The sequence below is a fragment of the Acinonyx jubatus genome, chromosome B3, assembly GCF_027475565.1.
Source record: "Acinonyx jubatus isolate Ajub_Pintada_27869175 chromosome B3, VMU_Ajub_asm_v1.0, whole genome shotgun sequence".
Lineage (NCBI taxonomy): Eukaryota > Metazoa > Chordata > Mammalia > Carnivora > Felidae > Acinonyx > Acinonyx jubatus.
The window spans coordinates 65,302,882-65,323,357 of NC_069386.1; the positions used below are offsets into that span (position 1 = coordinate 65,302,882).

Below are 20,476 nucleotides of genomic sequence, written 5' to 3' on the forward strand. Positions count from 1 at the left end.
TAGCATTGTGCGTGGCACACAATAAACATTTAACTATTAGTATTATAATTTAAAAGTCATAGATATGAATGGCACAAGGCATTTATGTAGCACCTGTAGACCTCCTGCTGGGTGATTATTTTTGAAAACTGTCTTCTCTTATTTCTCAAATTTCCTCTCTTCTTCATAGTTGTATTACTAGATAATATGTCACAATTTTACCAACGCATGAATTTTATACTGAAAGGGCAATGAAACACATTTTAAACGGGAATTTTCTTATACCTACATCATGCCACAAAACTATCTGTGTGTTTTTACAAAAAGGGAAAGGAAAAGTGTAATTGAACATGTATTACCTATAGTCTTGTATTAACACCGTAGGCTAGTTAACGCATATAATCTTTAATTCTTTGGAGCAGGTATCCAATTCCGCATTATTTAGAAGAGCATACTGAGACTCAGAGAGATTGAATCCAAGGCCAGAGATCTAATCGCTGGCAGATCAAAAGTAGAACACAGTAATCTTTACACTATGATATATCTCCGCCTCTGTTTACTCGGTGTGCTCTTGGAGAAGCTACAGTACAAAGAAATAATGGCTTAATATAAATATCTTAATGCAATAAAAAATTCAAAAATTTGATGATCATTTTGTGAGAAAATAGTTTTTAAAGGTCTGTTTTGAAGTGGGACTTCCAAGTCTACGTTTTCAATTGCCAGTTCGAGAACAAGTTCAACCGAGGGTGTTAAATAAAATTAACTTTCTAGAAAATTCTGTTTTATTTTTTTAAGCTTGAGTTAGAACACTCTTAATAAATCCATGAAATGTTTCTCTTTTTAGTATCTTTGTTTTTCTTGCCTTGGATCTTGTATCTATGTAACAGTCCCAAAATAATATTTTGAGAGAGAAAATGAAAACAGTAGAACCAATGATTTTGTGGTCTTTGTTGATTTTCACCATGTCTACCCCCTTTCCTTTTCCCTACCCTTCTAGAATTCTCTGCCAGCAATCAAGATAAGGTTAGGAAGATTACCAGATGCAGCAAATGCTAAAACCGAAACTGAGTTAATAGCTAGGCAAAATGCCCTCTGAATAAATTCTTGTCAGGGTCAGAGGGGATTCTTCATTCTAGGAAGGGAAAAGTCCTTAGAAGGAAGGAAGGGTGGAGTTCAGCAGTCCCTGAATCCATACCTCAAAGGGCCCTACCCTCTCTTCCAATCACAGGCAAACACAATCATCTACCTGTGGTCCAAGGCCTTCTGGATTCTGAAAGTTATCACAGCTTTTTTCCTGATTATTTGTAATTAGTCTTTAGGCTCTGGTATACAGCCTCTTTTTCCTCATTGGTTATTTAATCTTGATTTTAGTTGTATGACCTCTGGTTTTGTTTGCTTGTTTTAGAAGTGACAGAAAATCAAAGCAAATTCAATTTTGTGAAAAGAGGAGTTTATTGGATCATGGAATCCATGAAAACATTGATCACTAATTAAACTTGGGATCTAGCTGAGGATCCATTGGTGTTAGTAATGACATTTGAATTATTCACTAAATTTTGAATGCGCAACTTTTGCCCTTCATAGTTTGCCTAAGATTTTTATAAAAATAAATATGTAACAATTTGCTTGTTTGTTTAGCGGAACTGATACAGTATTCTAATAAATTCTAAGCAACTGCCAGATAGCACCATCATGTCATTAATTAGATTTCTTGCCACATGATTTTGATCTCAGAGCTTTTGCTGTTGAAGCTGTATGTAATCTATGCAAATTTAGTTTAAATACAATCATAATATAAAATTTAATAAGGCCTTATAAAAATATTGGTAAAAAAAATTAGAAAGCAAAGCACCACATGCACTTGAATTACATCCAGCTATAATGAATGTGTTTTTTTTCAAATAACAGTCATTAGTCTTACTTCTAGACTTCCAATTATATATCCCATTCTGAAAAATGTGTACCCATTCAATTATTACTTAAGAATGCCCAGTTCAGCACACCCTACAGCTTAGTTAATACCTAGAAAAGCTGAATTGTTAACATATTCAGAAGACAGTCTTTCCACAAAATAATCATTTATCTCTACAAATACTCTGCTGATATGGTATAAGTGGGTGATAAAGAATTAAAAAAAATGACATACTGGTTTCAATGTTTTTAATGCTTCAATTTTGAAACTATTTTTTAGTTAAAAAGAAAATACTTCGCTATCATTGTACATTTCACATTAACATGTTATTTTCATAAGGGCTGGCATTATCTGCCAAATTTTCAAATAAAATTATACACTTTAATAAATAGTTCTTTTAACTCAATCAAAACATTGTTAGAAGGACTTTCATATGGGAGTAAGATGGAGTCGTTGTTGCCATACCAAAGCTCCCACTGAGAACAAGTAGAAAAGATAGACTAATTAAAGGATCCTATGTTTAACAGTGTTAGAGAGCTACTGAAGCAATGAAGGATAGGGGGTTTTAAGAATGGAAAGAAGAGAGCCATGGAGAAGTGGGCTGACATTTTGTAGTTTTACTCTGGCTATATTTGCAAACTCTGGGTCTGAGCAAGAGACCGAGTTCAACTTTGCCCAGACAGAAAGTAGCTGCTGCCACACTTAGAAGTCAACAGGGTGTTTGGCAGTCTTGCAGGACTGCATTGACAAAATGGGAAATGTGAAAGACCTCAAATTCATGGTCAGTTTCCCCCTTAAGACATCTGCTGAATTCTGACATTTTGGGTGTGGGAGGATAAATAGCTAGGTAGAAAATAGGAAAGCAGAGTGGAGTTTTCTTCAGTCTTACGTAAGGAGACAAAAACTCCATGTCCTGAAAAGAAAGGGGCTCTGGTAACGCACAAGGCTCTCACTGAAAGCCTTGGTAAGCTATGCCACATGCAGAAGAAGGGTGAATTACAATTAGACTGTATTCATCTCTCTCCCTAATTAGATCATGTTGATAAGCCTCCACATTGACTAGCTGAGGAAAGAGTCGAATAACTTTGGAGAATGAGCTCATCCATAGCCTCTACCATGTCTATCAGCAAACTTATGGCATAAAAGTTACTAGGCCTGCCAAAATATAGGACCATGAGACTAAAACCCAAGAGAATAATCATTATACAAGAATATAAGACCCAAAGGTAATCCATATATTGAAGTTAGCAGACATAAACTTTAAAGTCGGCAAAGATGAATAGTTTTAAGAACTAGATAAAAGATGAAGAAATATAGATGAAATATGAAGAATTTTACTAGACACTTTAGAATATGTAAAATAAAATAAATGGATAGTTTAAATCTGAAATCACAATATCTGAAATCAAATCAATGGCTACATTTATCCACTTATTCAACACAGCAGAAGACAATTTGAAAACCAGAAGACAGCTTAATAGAAGATATCCAAACTGAAACACAAAGGTGATTGAGAATACAGAAATGAGCATAGCTATATGTAGAACAATTTCCAAAGCTCTAGCCTATATGTGACTGGGGTTCCTTCAAAGGAGAAAGAACGAGGTTGGAGATGCATTTGAAGAGCTGACGGTGGCGAATACTCCCAAACAGGTAAAAGGTAATGACCCACAAATTCAACAAGCTCAGTGAATTCTAAGCAACATAATACAATGAAAACAAGATTTAGGAACATTATAGTTAGACTGTTGACAACCAAAACCAAAGAGAAAAATCTTAAAAATATCCAGAGAAAAAAAACATGAAATAATAAGCTTATAGTTGACACCTCAATATAAACTATGACAACTGAAAGGAAATTGAAGTTACCAAAAGAAGACAGTGTCAAATTATCCAGCAGTAGTGCAAATAAAATGAAAGGGAACAAACTAACCATCGATAAGTGAAAATAAAGTAGTGAAAATTAAGTTTATAAAGATCTGATTGTTAATGAAATGTTTTCTCAAGAAAATGGAAGCTGAGAGATTTTGTCACCAGCTGACCTTCTCTAAAACAAATATCCAAGTGTTCATCAACTGATGAATGGATAAAAAAGACATGGTATATACATACAATGAAGTATTGGCCATAAAAAAAGAATGAAATCTTGCCACTTTCAGTGATCTGGATGGAGCTAGAGTGTATTAGGCTAAGTGAAATAAGTCAGGCAGAGAGACAAATATATGATTTCTCTCATGTGGAATTTAAGAAATGAAACAGATGAACATAAGGGAAGGGAAGGAAAAATAAGATAAAAACAGAGCGGGAAGCAAACCATAAGAGACTCTTAACTATAGAGAACACACTGAGGGTTGCTGGAGGTGATGGGCTAAGTGGGTGATGGGCATTAAAGAGGGCACTTGTTTTGATGAGCACTGGGTATTGTATGTAAGTGATGAATCACTGAATTCTATTTCTGAAACCAATATTGCACTGTATGTTAACTAGCTAGAATTTAAATAACAATTTGAAAAGAAAACAAAGAACAACAACAAAACACAAAATGTCTCACAGGTAAACATAAAAATGCAAAAAAGGGAGATAAACTAAAGCATTCCAAAGTTCTAGCATTACTGGGGAAGAGATAAGAACAGTAATGTGTAGTAGTCTGTCCTAGGTCAAGGTTGTATACTGCAGTCTCTAACATCACAAAGGATAATAAAATAATGCATATCTAAGGAATTAATGGAGTGGGATAAATAATAGTTTTTTATTGATCCAAGGGAAGACAAAGGAAGAAGAAAAAGAGTAAACATGAAACCGGTAGGTCAAACAGAAAACAAATAGCAGGATAGTGGATGTAAATTTAAAAATACCAGTGATTACGTTCCATACAAAGAATATCTATAAATCTTTAAGAAAGGGAAAACAGCCCAGTAGAAAAATAAGCAAAATATTTGACTAGTCACTCACAAAACAGGATTACCAAATGGCCGATAGATGTGAAAAGTTCTCAATTTTGTTAGTCACCATGGAAATGTAAATTACCTTGTGATATGATTACATATACTCTGGGATGGGTAAGATTAAACAGGTAATGTTAAGAATTGGTGACAATGTGGACAAATTCCAAGTCTTATTCACTGCTTGTGGAAGGAAAAATCGGCAAAAGCATATTGAAAAACTGTTTGGCAGTTCCTTCTAAAACTGCATCTACTAAATCACATTATCTAGTTAATAGGAATATAGTAATTCAGCAATTCCCCCACGTTTATGCTCAGTAGAAATGTATATGTAAGTTTACCTAAAGACATGATAATATTCAATATAGTACTGTTTATAACAACCCACATACTATAGAATGAATCAGTAAATTATAATGTGCTGGAGGTAGAGCCCCTCCGTAAGGAATGTGGTGGGGTCCTCAGAAAAAAGGAAGGCAACCTGGCCTAATCAATTGCCATCCATGTGTGCATAGCTCTGACACGACTCTGTAACTTGGACTGTGTCCAATCAGACTATATGTGTCACCATTATATAGGAGACAAAGAAGTTGAAATTGCATAAAAGGCTACCCTGCTGTGCTCAGGGCTCAGTTTTTTGGGTATGAACCCGTTGAGCCCGTGCCAATGTGACGAATAAAGTTGCTTCCTGGACAAAGAAAGCCTCATGTTCCATCTCTCCGTGAGAGAATCCTGCTATAATAGCATATTCATTGAGTGGAATAATACATAATATTATAAATGAAAAATCAAACAAACCCCACAGGTACATGCAGTAGTAGGCATTGACCTCATAACACCAAGCTGAGTGAAAAAAAAACCTGCCATGAAAGGGTACCGATTATATAACTGCATTTTTGTAAGGCTTAAAAACAAGCAAAATTAATCAGTGCTGCAAGAAGTCAGGATACTGTTGGTACTTGATAGGTGTGATGGGTATGGACTTGAAGGATTCATGAGATGGGCTTTTGGGACGCTGATAATGTCCTGTTGTCTAAACTGGTTGCTGGTTCCATAGATGTCTTCACTTGATGAACATTCCCTTGAGCTGTGCATTGGAAGTACTTGCATGTTTCTATGGATATGTTATAAAGAGTTGACTTACGAGTTAAGTATCTTCTGAATGCATGGGACTGAGCTATGTGAGTCTCCCTCATGAATTGCTTTTATAGTATAAATACTCTGCTAATAATGGCCTATTGTTACATGCCCTGAAACATTGGAGAGTGGAAAAATAATAATGGTGATGCAGTATTTATACGTCGCTTTCCATGCCATGACAACGTACATATATTTCTCCTAACTTCACAACAATCCTGCTTTTAATAATATTACAAGAAAACAGTTTGTTTCTTCAGAGAGTTGAGTCATAAAAAAGACAAAACATTTCATAACAAAATCATAAACCGTACCACCAAAACTTGTGTGATTAATCAAAAAGTTGGAATCTGCTAAACCACGTAGCCCAGCATCTAAAAATTTGTGAATTGCATCTGTTTGCATGGCAGTTAAATAATTCAATTGCTAAGTACTGCGGAAGTTACAAAAGAACCATATACTGTGGTTTCATCCTTCAAAAATCAAATACTCCATTCAGGGACACAAGAGTTAAATCTTCAAAGCAATGAAAAGAACAAAGAAATGTAGTTTAAACTACTAAACTGTGTCAGGTGGTCCATGGATTGTCCAAAAATGACAGATATAGATGTAGGATGGAGTGATTGGAAGGCATATTGGAGGAGGTGAGGCCAGAGCTGGACTGTAAGAAGGTGACTGACTAGCAAAGTTTCTTGGAGATCTAATTAACACATGTTGTGTTGGACAGTTGAAGATTACCTTTTTATAATAGTCTGAATTGATATCAGGAATGGTTCTGATGCCATTATGATGTATCTGGTATGAATAATTCATGCATAGACTAATGGAGCCATACAATTGAACTGCAGGGGTGTTACAAATTAGAATTTATGTGCATTGACATAGCTGTGGTTAGAAGCTGGTATAGTGTTTGTCCCCCTCACTAGTGATTTTGCCTCACTCATACCAGGGCTAGTGTGTGTGTGTGTGTGTGTGTGTGTGTGTGTGTGTGCATGTGCACACACGTTTAGTTGTTAGGAAAACAAAATCAAGCTATGTACTGAATTCACAAAAAAAAATTTTTTCAAAATCATTCGTATAAAGAATCTTACAATGTATACCCATTGAAGGAAAATGGAAGGAAAAGGACAAAATCACTTGAGGTAGAGTTTTATGAGAATCTGTATCTTCTGCACATTATTTTTAACTTCTCTTAGAATTTTAGCTGAGAATATAATTTGGTTAACTTATCTTGAAAGACTAAGCTTTATTAGAACATTTCCTGGATTAGCCTACTGTTCATTTCATATTGCCATTGGATTTGTCTTTTTGGTTCTGAAATTATCAAAGCTAATGTATTAGTTTGCTGGGCCTTTCTGGTGGTGGTGGTGGTGGGGCAGACAGGGGTATAATTTAACCCATTACAACTGTTATGGTGTTTTGTAGTTTAGTTTCATGACCACAGAACACTGTAAATGCTATGCTTTGCTCATGGGATGTATGTTGCCACTTGGAAGTAAAGGAAGTCATTTAGAATAATAAATTCACAAGGCAGAGCACTTTAGCATAAATAGCTATTATGTCCCTGGAAGAAGGACCAAATTCATACGTAGGTACTGTCAATGCTCACTCAAAGATTCAGAGTCTTAAAATTGAAGAGGAATTGAAAGTTTCAGTAATTCCCAAATGATGATCAACGGATTCGTGTTAATCCGTGACAAGAGTTTTGCCATTTTGTATCAAAATGAGATAAATAAAACTCATGCCATCTCTTGATTTAGCTAGCTAAATTTGTGTCTGATAAAGTTAGGAAGGTTGTGTATTTTTGCAGACCGCCCTGAGTTTTCGTACTACATCTCCTTAAGTTTTCATTTAAAATATAATTTATTTTATGAAATGATACTGGTTGTTGGTTTTGGTTTGAAGGTCTTCACTCAGTATTACAAAAAACTAGTGAGCATTTTTTTTCCATTTTCCAGTGAATATATATAATATATATAACATAATATATATAACATATTATATATAATATATATAACATATAATATATTATATATAATATATATAACATATAATATATTATATATAATATACAATTATATATAATATAATTATATATATAATTATATATGATATAATTATATATAAATAATTATATACAATTATATATAATATATATTCCTGGTCCATGAAATTTTTGTCCAGGCATCATTGACCTATTCAAATGACCCATCTGACTCTTGAATCCCCTGAACTATATGCCCACCATACCATGGTTAAACATCCCTAAAAAAAAAAGAAGAAAAAAGAAATTCCAACATACTCCTTTCCATCTTCAGTTTTCTTAGAAAACTATTTTTAAGAATTTAGCTGAGATTTTCTTGAGAATTTATCTTTTTGTTTTTTACTTCTGAAATCATACTAAAGAAATATGCTCCCTATCCTAAACACAGCCCTTCAAATATATGAAGAAAGATACTATTTTCCCTGAGTCTTCTCTTTTTTTTTTGACTTAACAACGTAATTTGCTTTGTTCTTCACACAACAATGTTGCAAGTCACTCAACTTTTTCTCTCCATCAAACCTGTTTTAGTTTGTCAGTAATGTTCAAACTCCTGACACCTAGATCTGAATTAAAGACTAAATTGATATAAATATCGAATTGAAGAGACTATCTCTTCCCAGTCTCTAGATACTATGTTGTGGTACCATTTACTATCTTATTAGCTATTCTGTCAACTGCAATTCATCTCAAAATTTTCAATTTAATGAGTTCTTGCAATTATTTCTGCCTTTGGCGTACTGTTTTGTTCCAGAAAACTAGAAGGTATCATACAAAGAAATGACAACTAAAAATTCGCTTGTCGGCAGTTTACGTTAGGCAAATTACAGAGCCTTTTTACTTTTACTTATTTTTATTTATTTTTTTAATGTTTATTTCTGAGACAGAGAAAGACAGAGCATGAATGGGGGAGGGGCAGAGAGAGAGGGAGACACAGAATCGGAAGCAGGCTCCAGGCTCTGAGCCATCAGCCCAGAGCCTGACGCAGGGCTCGAACTCACGAACCGTGAGATCGTGACCTGAGCTGAAGTCGGACGCTCAACCGACTGAGCCACCCAGGCGCACCCAGAGCCTTTTTAAAAAGAAAAGATAAAACCAAATTCTTTCCTCAGTGTCCAGGGCCTCCTGGATGGCCATCTTCTTGTTAAAATCAGTTCTTGGTAAGGAAAATAAAATTGGATGGTAGTTAAAGAGAATTGTTCCACGGGCCTGCTCATTTTAGCCAAGTTCAGAGCCATAAACCAAAGCAAGGGTCAGCATACTACAGCCCAGGGGCCAAATCCACCTTGTGTGCCTGTTTTAACAAATAAACATTTATTGAAACCCAGCCACACTCATTCATTTTATATTGTCTGTGGCTACTTTTGCATTACAATGGCTGAGTTGAGTAGTTGCTACAGAGGCTATATTACCCACAAAGCCTAAAATATTTATTATCTGGCCCTTTTAAGAAAAATTTTGTCGATCCCTGAGGCTGCATGAGCATTTTTGCTATGGAAGTTTTAGAATAATAAACAGGTCAGATGAGTTGAAGCAAAGCATTACACAAGGTGAGACAAGGTTTCATAGACACCTAAAATTAGAGCCAGTTCTCAGTCCACCCAGCAAGAGGTCAGTATGGTTTGGGAGAAGAAATGAAGAGCACTGACCCAATTATTGTGGATTTGACATTTGCTTCAGAAGAGATCTGTTCCATATGGTAAAACTAAAAAAAATTAGATGTCAGCGCTGAGTTGCTGCAGAGGAGGCTGGACTGTGTGTAGATAGTGTCACTTATGACATGAATTACATTAAAGTTCTTTCTGTCACCATGCTCAAGCCCCCTTCAATTTGGAAAGAAGGTGGACCAAATAATCCTATGTTTCACCAGGTAGTGCTCACCAAAGAGATTTTTAAGTGCTGACGGAACAGATCCAAAAAGAAGTCATATTAACATTCATACAAACTGCACTGCTTTGGGTGGTACAGAACTAGCATCTGAAGAGACCACCATTTGTGATGAAGTCAGCTTTATCAACTATGTAGCAATAGGATGCGGATCACATATAGATGTAATTTATCTCTGAGTGGTGGTTTTTAAAAAGATCCTTTTCTATTATAACAGTTTGGACTCTTTTCTATCTGAAAAACAAATAAGAAGTCAACATATTCTTCATTTCTTTCCATGAAATGCATCCCAGCCTCCACAAAGGAAATGCAACAACAACAACAAAAAAAAAAAAAAGGAAGAAAAGAAAAAAAAAACTATGCTTTGAAATGATGTTAAAAATATCTTTGTGGGAATTGACAATTTATTAACAAACAAGTAGACAAATGAAACTCTACCTCTGCAGTGGAAGGAATTAGCATGGAAGACCATAAGCTAAAGAATGACCTCGACAAAATTATTTTCCATGCTTCATCTTCTTCCCTCCATTTTTATAGTTACCTCTGCCTTCCCTTCCCTAGGAATTGAATACACTGTGCTGCCCGGGATGGTCCAGGGTGTCTACAGTCTTGCTGATTAGACTTGATCTCTTTAGTGATTCTGGATACTTCCTCTTCATCAGAACTTGGTCCTATATGCCATTCTCTCAGGGCCTCTAAAGGATGTCGCATCCTGCCTAGGAGACCACAGAAGCTAATGATCACATGTGGCACCAACTTAGGCAGAAAAGTAGAAACTCCAGTTCCTACGGAATACACAATACCTACATTATATGACGTTCCTTGACTAAAGAGGTTACTGATCTACAGTGCCTTGCTAAGCCATACTGATACCTGAGGCTAAAAATAAAATATGTGCTCCATACCTATGCATCAAAATATCTTTCCACAATTTTAAACAAGTGGAAAAGTTAATAAAAACCCTGCAGTTAAAAAAAATTATATGTATGAGGCGCCTGGGAGGCTCAGTTGGTTGAGCATCCGACTTCGGTTCAGGTCATGATCTCACGGCTTGTGGGTTCGAGCCCCGCGTCGGGCTCTCTGCTGACAACTCAGAGCCTGGAGCCTGCTTCAGATTCTGTGTGTCTCTCTCTCTGCGCCTCCCCTGTTCATGCTGTCTCGTTCTGTCTCAAAAATAAATGTAAACATTTAAAAAAATTTAAAAAAATTATATGTAGAACTCTGTGTTGTGCAATCTCTTTACACACTGATAAGCCTTGTAAACCTGCCTTGAGGAAAACATCCTGATGTGATCAGGAACTGGACTGATTAGAAATAACTGTTTTCTTTGCACAGTAATGCATAAAACAAACAAAACATGCTAAATTAAATTCTCAACTCTCATGCAAATTAAAATTTTTTCTTTTTCTTTTTTTTTCCCCCTACTGCTTCCTCAGGTCAGGCTAGACACAGTTTAGCTTTAAACTACATTTCAGCTCACCTTTCCACACTTTGTTCCCAATACCCTATGATGTCATTGGCTTCTCCAGGATTTGAAATTGGGGAGAGAGAAATCAGAGACTGAAGGTGTCTTGCTTGATTGGCACAGTTGGTTATCTAGCATTGGTACCCTTTGAGTTTCACTGAGTTTCATTCTTTCTTTCAGGAGTCTTTTGTGGATCTTTCTGGAGCATCACACACACACACACACTGCACACAATTTTGCACATATCTCTAGACTTCTCACTGAATTTTTCCAGCACAGGTACTGTATTCTTTGCTGGCTGCTTATGACTTGGTACCTAACTTGTGAAAGTCCACTCACACAAATTTATCTTTTGAGTTCACTTTGTCCTGCTGATGTTTCTCTCAGGCAGCATCCAGGACAACCCAAGTCTTCTCTGAGGACACATCTTACCACAGGAATCATCCATTGTCACACTTCATCAAACTGCAGATACGAGATACAGGCTTTTCCTGGGGTAGGTGAGGCCTAGGAGTCACCAAGTCAGCTTTCTCCATCTGTGAATGCCTATGAAGTCCCAGCATGCCATTTTAGGTGGAAGAGTACTGAGATTTCGTAACTCTGGAGTTTTAACCAAACTTAGATAAGAGGCAAGCTCTCATTGTAATATTCTTTATAGCTATGTAGCTAGTTTTTAAAATAGATTTTGGGCAGGAATCTTTTGTTGATATTCTCCTGAATACTTCTTTTTTTATATTAAATATAATTTATTGTCAAATTGGTTTCCATATAACACCCAATGCGCATCCCAACAGGTGCCCTCCTCAATGCCCATCACCCACTTCCCCTCCCTTCCCACCGTCCATCAACCCTCAGTTTGTTCTTAGTATTTAAGAGTCTCTTATGGTTTGCCTCCCTCCCTCCCTGTAACTTTTTTCCCCTCCTTCCCCTCCCCCATGGTCTTCTGTTAAGTTTTTCAGGATCCACACAGGAGTGAAAACCTATGGTATCTGTCTTTCCCTGCCTGACTTATTTCACTTAGCATAATACCCTCCAGCTCCATCCACGTTGCTGCAAATGGCCAGATTTCATTCTTTCTCCTTGCCAAGTAGTATTCCATTGTATATATATAAACCACAACTTGTTTATCCATTCATCATTTGATGGACATTTAGGCTCTTTCCACAATTTGGCTATTGTTGAGAGTGCTGCTCTAAACATTGGGGTACAAGTGCCCCTATGCATCAACATTCCTGTATCCCTTGGGTAAATTCCTAGCAGTGCATTTGCTGGGTCATAGGGTAGATCTATTTTTAATTTTTTGAGGAACCTCCCCACTGTTTTCCAGAGAGGCTGCACCAGTTTGCATTCCCACCAACAGTGCAAGAGGGTTCCCGTTTCTCCACATCCTCGCCAGCAACTCTGGTGAGGCCTGAGGTGGTATCTCAGTGTGGTTTTGATTTGCTGCATACTTCTTTTTATTAACCCACTGGCCTCTGCTTATTTCAAGGCCAGTCCTGGTAGTGACCTGTGTGAGCTAAATCTGAGTCAGAAGAGTGTATGTTAAACATGCACTATGGGAAATTAAAAAGAAATTAGAGTTCTTGTCCTTGACTTACTTAATTTCAAATGCATGTGGCAGAGCTGTCACAAATAGGTTCCCAGTAGCACAACTGAGAGACATACATACAACTGTTGGTAGCTCACCTCTAAAACATATTCTTTGGTTGAAAGGGGGGAAATGAAGACAACAGAGAGTCAGAAAGTTGGAGAAGATCTAAAAGACTTCTTGAAAGAATATGGTCCAACTTGCAATATGCATTGTTAGCCTACTTTGAACCAGGGAGATAGTATTAAATTCTGGATTTATGTAATACAAAGATCCCATAAGGAGTTTATAATTGGATAGAAGATATGAGATATGTAATAAATATAATGAAAAGATATTATAAATTTAACATTAATTTAGATGCTGCATTTTTCCGAACATAGCTTGCTTCATCTTCAAAAAAAAAATTGACTAGAGCAGATCATTAACACTAGATTTTAGACTCTGAACTTGAAGTTACTTCCTTCTTTTGAAAAGGGAGGTGGAGTTGGGGGCAGAGGCTTCTGACCAATGAACTCAATCAAGTGGTTTTTCCTAAGGCTTCTGAAAGCTACTTGGGGCAAAGTGTTCCTTCATAGATTTCACAAATGCTTTAATCAAAAGTGCAAAACATTCATGCCTAATTTTAAGTGCTCCCCTTATAACTGCTTTCTATTTCTTCCTTTCTTTCTTCCAAAATCCAGCTCTAATGTATCCATTTTTACGTGTGGTTGTAATTCTCGTTTCCCTCCATGCATGTTATTCAACAGTATAAGTTCAGTGCAGTGAGTGAGTCAGTTTTATGACTCGACAAATGTTACCCTGAGAGATAGGTAACATTCCATGATTTTATGGTTGTTTTATATATATATATATATATATATATATATATATATATATATATATTTTTTTTTTTTTTTTTTTTTTCTTTCTAGTCCTATTATTGCTTAAGGGAGTGATCAGGCAGCAGATAAGATTGGGTCAGCAAATTTCCAAATGTAAGAACTGCTCTTTTTTAAAAAAAAAAATCTCGATTTTTTTAACATGTTTTTTATTTTTTTTATTTTTTTTAACTTATGATCTGACTTTATGATGTGGTACAAACTTAAAGTTCCAGGAGTTTTGCTGGAATTATGTTCAAAATCTTTAAAGTGGCCTACCAGTTCTTGAGTAAAAGAACATACTTCTTTTGTGGTAGCAAAAGACGGTCAAGGGTAAAAGCCTCAAAAATAAGCCTTGAAGAGCAGTCATTCTCTTGCCTCAGAGTCTTCCGTTAGGTAGAGTTCAAGGATTCTTAACAAAATGCCGAGAAGACTCGAAGAGAGCTTATGGCAGGAGAGCAATGAGGTACGGTTGGAGGTGGTGTAAGCTAAGTTGGGGTTAAGCTGTGTCAGCACTCAAAGACATGTGGGTGTTTCGTCTTCATCCTGTAGGCAGTAAGATGACTTCAAAGAATTCCCGGTGATGGTATGGTGTGATTAAATCTGTGGCTGACTGCAGTGTGGGAGAAAGATTTGAAAAGTGAAAAGTTGGAGGCAAACGAGGGTTAAGAGGCTGTTATAACGATCGTGGTCATGTATGACAGACACATTGTTTAGTGGAAGGTTACTCTGAATTATTACCATTGATAATTAGCCTAGAATTGCTTAAAAAATACCATGAAGTTTCACTGGTAATTATTAGGTCAAGTGTATTTAGGGACATCAGAGAAGTTTTGTCACTGGCTGTGAGCTAATATTCAATGATAATTCAGACATGAGTCAAAGATTTTGGTGTAAAATCTGAAGAATTTTGCTGCCAGCCAACCTCTCCCTTTGTCCTGCCCTTGGCCTCCAAATTCCACAGTCAGAGAAGTCTAAGCAATGAGAAAGTCAGAGTTAGGAAATTTTAGAGTTTAAAATATTTAACTATTAGTGTTTCACCGGAAATCCAGTAAGTTTCACAGCAAGAGTTTTTCTTTCTAAGGCATATTCATGGTTTCAAGGTTAGGAGTAAGACAAATCTGAAGACTTGGATGATGTGAATCGAGTGTGTTATTGATAGATGAACAGTGTTTAAGTGGTTAGAAGGCCTATTGGGGCATATATTCCTTTCTACTTTAGTTATTTAGAAGATAATGATGTACTTTTATTCAGGTTTATGCAATGATCACCCAGAGGAATATTAAGAGAAACATGATTCAGAGAATGATAGAACAACTTGTTGGAACAGACAAGAGATACGGCTTTGATATCACAAAGATCATGGATCTAGATAAAGCACTTAAATAATAATGAAGGCTTTAGATTCTCTTGTTGAATGATTCAGTTAAGCACTATAAAGTCCCAGGATATTCTGGCTTTTACCACCTGAAGTTAGTAGAAATGGAATTAGAAAGATCTCAGCTTTGTATTTATATTTAAAATCAGTGAAATTCTATCTTTTAAGAATAAAGAGATTTAGATTCAAGTGTTTAGACGGTCTGGAAGTATGTGTGTGTGTTTGTGTGTGTGTGTGAAATGTTAGCTTTTAGTTGGCAAAATACTGATCTTTGATGAGGGAAACCAAAATTGTTTCAAATTATATGTCACAGACCTCAATTGCTCTGCAGAACTATTTTCCAGTTTGGTGAGTTGTTTTATTCCTTGATTCCTGTTTATGCTTTTCCAATCCAGCAAGGGAAAATGAAATGGATCCTACTCAGCCAGAACTCTGTCCTTAAGTCTTATGAACTCAGTGGCCTGTTAACCGTGCTCCGGCACAAAACAAACCAGTCTTTCTATTGGAAAATTTCTAAGCAGGCTTCATCTCAACTCTGCTCTATTAAGGGGACCCACAAGCATTTTCAAGGAGCATGGATTTTATGACTGCAGCTTGAATGCAGCTGTGTCTTTTCCAATCTAGGGCCAAGAGACAAAATGCAACATGAGATTTTTAAACATTCCAAGGCCCATCTGCCATGTAACCCACTTATCTTTGTGGCTGCAAGTTCTTTATTGATCCAAAATGGTAAAGAAAAAAAAAAAGGCAACAAAGGGGTAAAATGTAGGGGGAGAGAAAAGCCATAAATCCATTCTTTTGTTGTTCTTCCAACAGCATCTGTGAGCAATTGTCACAATTACTAGTCAAACTGTATTTGACTTGTTGCCAACATGAATTTTCCAAAAACCCAATGTAAACAAACTCTGCAAGTACTTCCTCATTTGCCAAGCCAGTAATTATTTACTTTGTTTGGGCCTAGCATTAATGTCAGTTCAGCTTTACAGCCTGTAATGTGTTTGTTAATGAAACCGTGAGGTCTAAAGCTACATATTAACCTTGCCACCCTTCAATTTTGAGCTCAATAAAGTTGCACCATGGTTTTGTAAACTAGTGTTGGGGGACAGGCAAATGATTAATTATATTTTTCCTTTTTCCTTTATCCAAGCAAATTGTTAATCTTTAAACCTGCCTCTCATTTTAAAGTTAACAAACCCACATCCAGCCGCCGAGAGATATGATATCATTGAGACAAGTCACTGTTGCTGTTGTGATGCCATATTTGGAAGTCCTCGGCGATAGTGCTTGCATTCATATTTAGTAACCTTACAGGCACTGTGTACTTCTTGAAAGAAAGGGAAAATTCCTCAGGGAATCGGGGAATATCAATTTGGTAGGGAAGTGATGGAATGCATAGTTGGGACGTAGTATTCATCTTGTGGAGACTAAATGAAAGTCAGGTGTTTTGAGGATGTCTGAGCAATTCAGCTAGCAAAAGAGATAAAAATTCCTGATCTGCGTGAGGAAGTAAAGAGGTTGGGGAGAAGGAAATTTAGCCTAAGGATAGGATATTTTTCCCCCAAACACAAGCGAATCTGCCTTTGTCTCTGGTCTCTTAAACCTGTGTTGTGCATTGCTGGTGACTTAGAATACAACAGAGGGCACGCATAAGCCCTGTTCTCATAGAACTTATATTCTAGTGGGAAATGGGGAGGCCATGTAATAAAGAAATAGGCAAATCTGTTTCAGATCACAGTGAATAGTACAAAATTGGTGAAACAAAGGGATGAGATGTGAAATCTCTGGTGAAGCCACTTTTGATGGGTGGTTAGGCCTCCCTGGGAGGGGTACATCTGAGCTGAGACTTGAACAATAGGACAAAGCCCTATCAGAATGTATGGGGACAAGACTTTTCAGGTAGAGGAAACAATAGCAAATATCCAAGCAAGGACCAAGAGGAGGAAGGGCAATGTGGGTGTGCCCAGTGAGGAGGAGGGGGTGGGGGTGTAGGAGGAGACGGGCCTGTGTATTGCTCTCCAAACAACTCTGGATATGAAAGGAAAGAAATGATAGGGTTTTAGGGTTATATGTTCTCAGAAGATGAATTCTGCTGAAAATGAACTTGGCAGTCTTGATTTGTTTTGAGGAGGGACAAATGTAAAGGGTGAAGCATCTGGCTAATACTAGATAAAAATTTCCTGGAAAAAATACCACTTTTCATAAGCTCTTTCATGACCACCTCCTTTGAGTATTTGAAGGTTTAAATGCCTCAGGAACCGTCTAGAAATTTGACTTACAGATGAAATTTAGTTCTTCACTGTGGAGCAATGACTACTTGATTTACCTGACATGGAAATTGACTCCAGATAGAGGTGTCTGTTTTATCTAATGTAAAACTATAATGTTTCAGGAAGTTAGATGATTATTTTCCCCTTTATCTCTGGAGAAGGTGTGAATAAATCCCCCCAAAGGGATCATTTTGTTTAGCATCAGAAACTGATGGTTGTGTTTGATTATGTAGTTCTGAGCTCAGAATAGGCATTTTATGCAAAAATCAATATGAATTATGGAAAGAATCTAACATTTTAGTTACACAGTGTAAGGGTTTTATAGTTAGCTACAGTGAGGAAGGAAACTACAGAAGGCAATTTCAAGACTCTTTCAGGAATCCTTTTTTCTGGGGAAACACTCTACACTTAACAGTAGAAGTTGATGAAAAATGCACAAATTGGACATTCTCAAAATAAATGGTGATAGAGAATGTAAAGAGTCTTATGAATAATGTCAATTCCTTATGAAAAATCATATTTTAACTCGTATGCCAAGAGTCCTTGCATTCATATCTTGTGGATTTAATTTAACATATTTATTTTGAGGTAATCTTAGCTTATGAGCTAAAATTTTCAACTTGTCATAACCAAAAATATTTTTAAAACAACAACCCTCCAACCCTAGTATACATAAATCAGGAACAGAACCTAAATTCGTGGATAATTGGATTGAGCTCCCAGCTTTAAAGATGAAGGAAACAAAAGCATGTCCCAAAGCAGCGTTTGATAGTCTTAGTCTTATCTGTGGATGTTTTACACCAGGCGTAGAGACAGTATTTGTTTACAGTGGTTTGTGCTATTTGCAGTGACATTTTATTTGAGCTAGTATTCTGTATCCAAGCCAAAACATTTATGTGTAATGGCTTGTTTTTCCCTCTCCCTTTGGTTCAAAAGCGATACTAAAGCAACGTTGCCTATTCTGATGACCATGTTGGCAAACCGAGAAGGTGGTTTGTGATGCAGCGACGCAGGCTGTAGGGCAAGGATGATAACGGAAGACAATGACATGTCACGGGAGCTTTGTGACAGCTGTAGCCTACTCGGGCAGATAATGGCGTGGCAAGCACCCTTCGTAGATACAGCGTGTGGAACGCCGTGAACTCAAACTCACTAGACTTAGGAGTAATTGCGAATGGACAACCTCACTGCTTGTACTTCTCAAGTCAATCTTGAAAATCCCCACTCGTATCTGAGTTTTTTTAAAAGCAGCATAGTTTGTGATAACTGATCATTGGAAGATGTACAGTGAGGCAGGCTCTTCCATACTGTTCATGGCTGGGATCTTAAAGAACCACTGTTTTCTTGTTAACGTTCCTGAGCTACTCATGTTTTCATGCATGTCACGGAGCCGTGCTATACAAACGGGCACTGAGCAGTGCTCAAGGCATTTCCCACTTTTTTTTGTTGTCCACAGCCCTTCATGTCTTTTTTCTTGTCCACAGTCCTTCATATCCCTCATTTCTGGCCATTGTTTCTGGAAAGTTCTCTGCTAAGTCAGTGATGACCATCAAGTGGAGACTGACTTTAGCAGGTGTTATTCAGCTAAATGGTCAATGACTTAGTGTTTTAAAAAAATTTTAAGTTACACTGGTGATGGCAGAAATAGTTTTGTTTTTACAAATTTATTTTTAAAATTTCTGCCCATCTCTAGAAGAGTGAGGAAGGTTCAGATATGTAGGAAAGGGAAACCATGGTGAAAAATTAAAATCTATTCAACAAAAATGCTTGCTTGTTTTCAAGCCATACTCCTGGAACCCAGTGACAGTACCCATATTAAAACTAGGTTAAGAGTCATCCAAGATTTCTATGCCTGTATGAAAGGCAATGGCTTGATTTAATCAGTGTTGTAAACTTGAAGAAACTCTTGGAGGCAACGCAAACATTTCAGATTTGTTTCTATTTCTTTTTAAATTCTTTGGCCTATGTCTTTGATTAAGAAACCCACATGTGGTTTAATTACTTCATGTTTATTTGAATATCAAAGTCATGGCTTACGATATCTTACCATACACCCCAGTTGTATATTCTCCTTTCATCTGTCCATCTGCTTATGCATTGATTCACTTTTTGTAAGCACCTACTATGAGAGAAGTACTTAGGGTATAAGAAAAAATAAGACCCAGGCTCTGCCCTCAGGGACCTTCTTGCTAAGATGTATGCACCGCCCCGTCACTTGCACACACATATATATTACCAAAGTGTTTTATCTGCCAAACTGTGGCCTTGTTTGCCTCCTTGTTATCTGGTCGTGGTGGTCAGGGTGTGAAGAGAAACTTATTTTCAGCCTTAGGCCCAGAAAGTAACAGATTTGTCTGACGAGATATAAAATAGTCATGAGGATTCAAGAAAGAATTCCCTTTTCCCTTTAGAACGGACAGTATTGAACCGATCGAGTGGGGGAAAAAAATCTTAGTTTTATGTGTCTTCAATTATTCAGGTCTCAAAATACACTTTTGTTGTAGGTGTTAAATAGGTTATAATGTCTCACTTTGAATACAGACATATCAGACAGAATCCTTCCCAATTCTACTTCTCTAAAACCTTAGAAAACTGAAGGATCCAAGATATCTCAAATCCCACAACTATGTACATTGGTATTTGTGATATTCTCTCTCCCTCTCTCCCTCTGTGTGTGTGTGTGTGTGTGTGTATATATATATGTGTGTGTGTGTGTGTGTGTATATATGTGTGTGTGTATATATATATACATATATATACATATATATGTGTGTGTATCTATATCTATATCTATATCTATGCCTTCTGAATTGCAGTTTTGAATAAAAAACCTAGCTGTTTTATGTATTAGTGACCTAATATCCTGGATAAAAATTACTTTTGTTCATTTGGGAGGGAAGCGTATTTATGCTGAAATGTTTGAGGAGTGCATTTGTTTATAGCTTGGATTCTTCCAAATATCATTTGAAGATGCTGGAACAAAATACAGTCTTTAGCTCACATTATGTCTATGCCTATTT

At 36.7% G+C, this 20,476-nt stretch overlaps 1 long non-coding RNA gene across 1 annotated transcript in view; it reads left to right on the forward strand.

Annotated features, from left to right (window-relative positions):
- The window catches only part of LOC113601769 (uncharacterized), a 92,334-nt gene that overhangs the window by 39,087 nt on the left and 32,771 nt on the right, over window positions 1-20,476 (forward strand). The gene's annotated exons all lie outside the window — the stretch shown is intronic.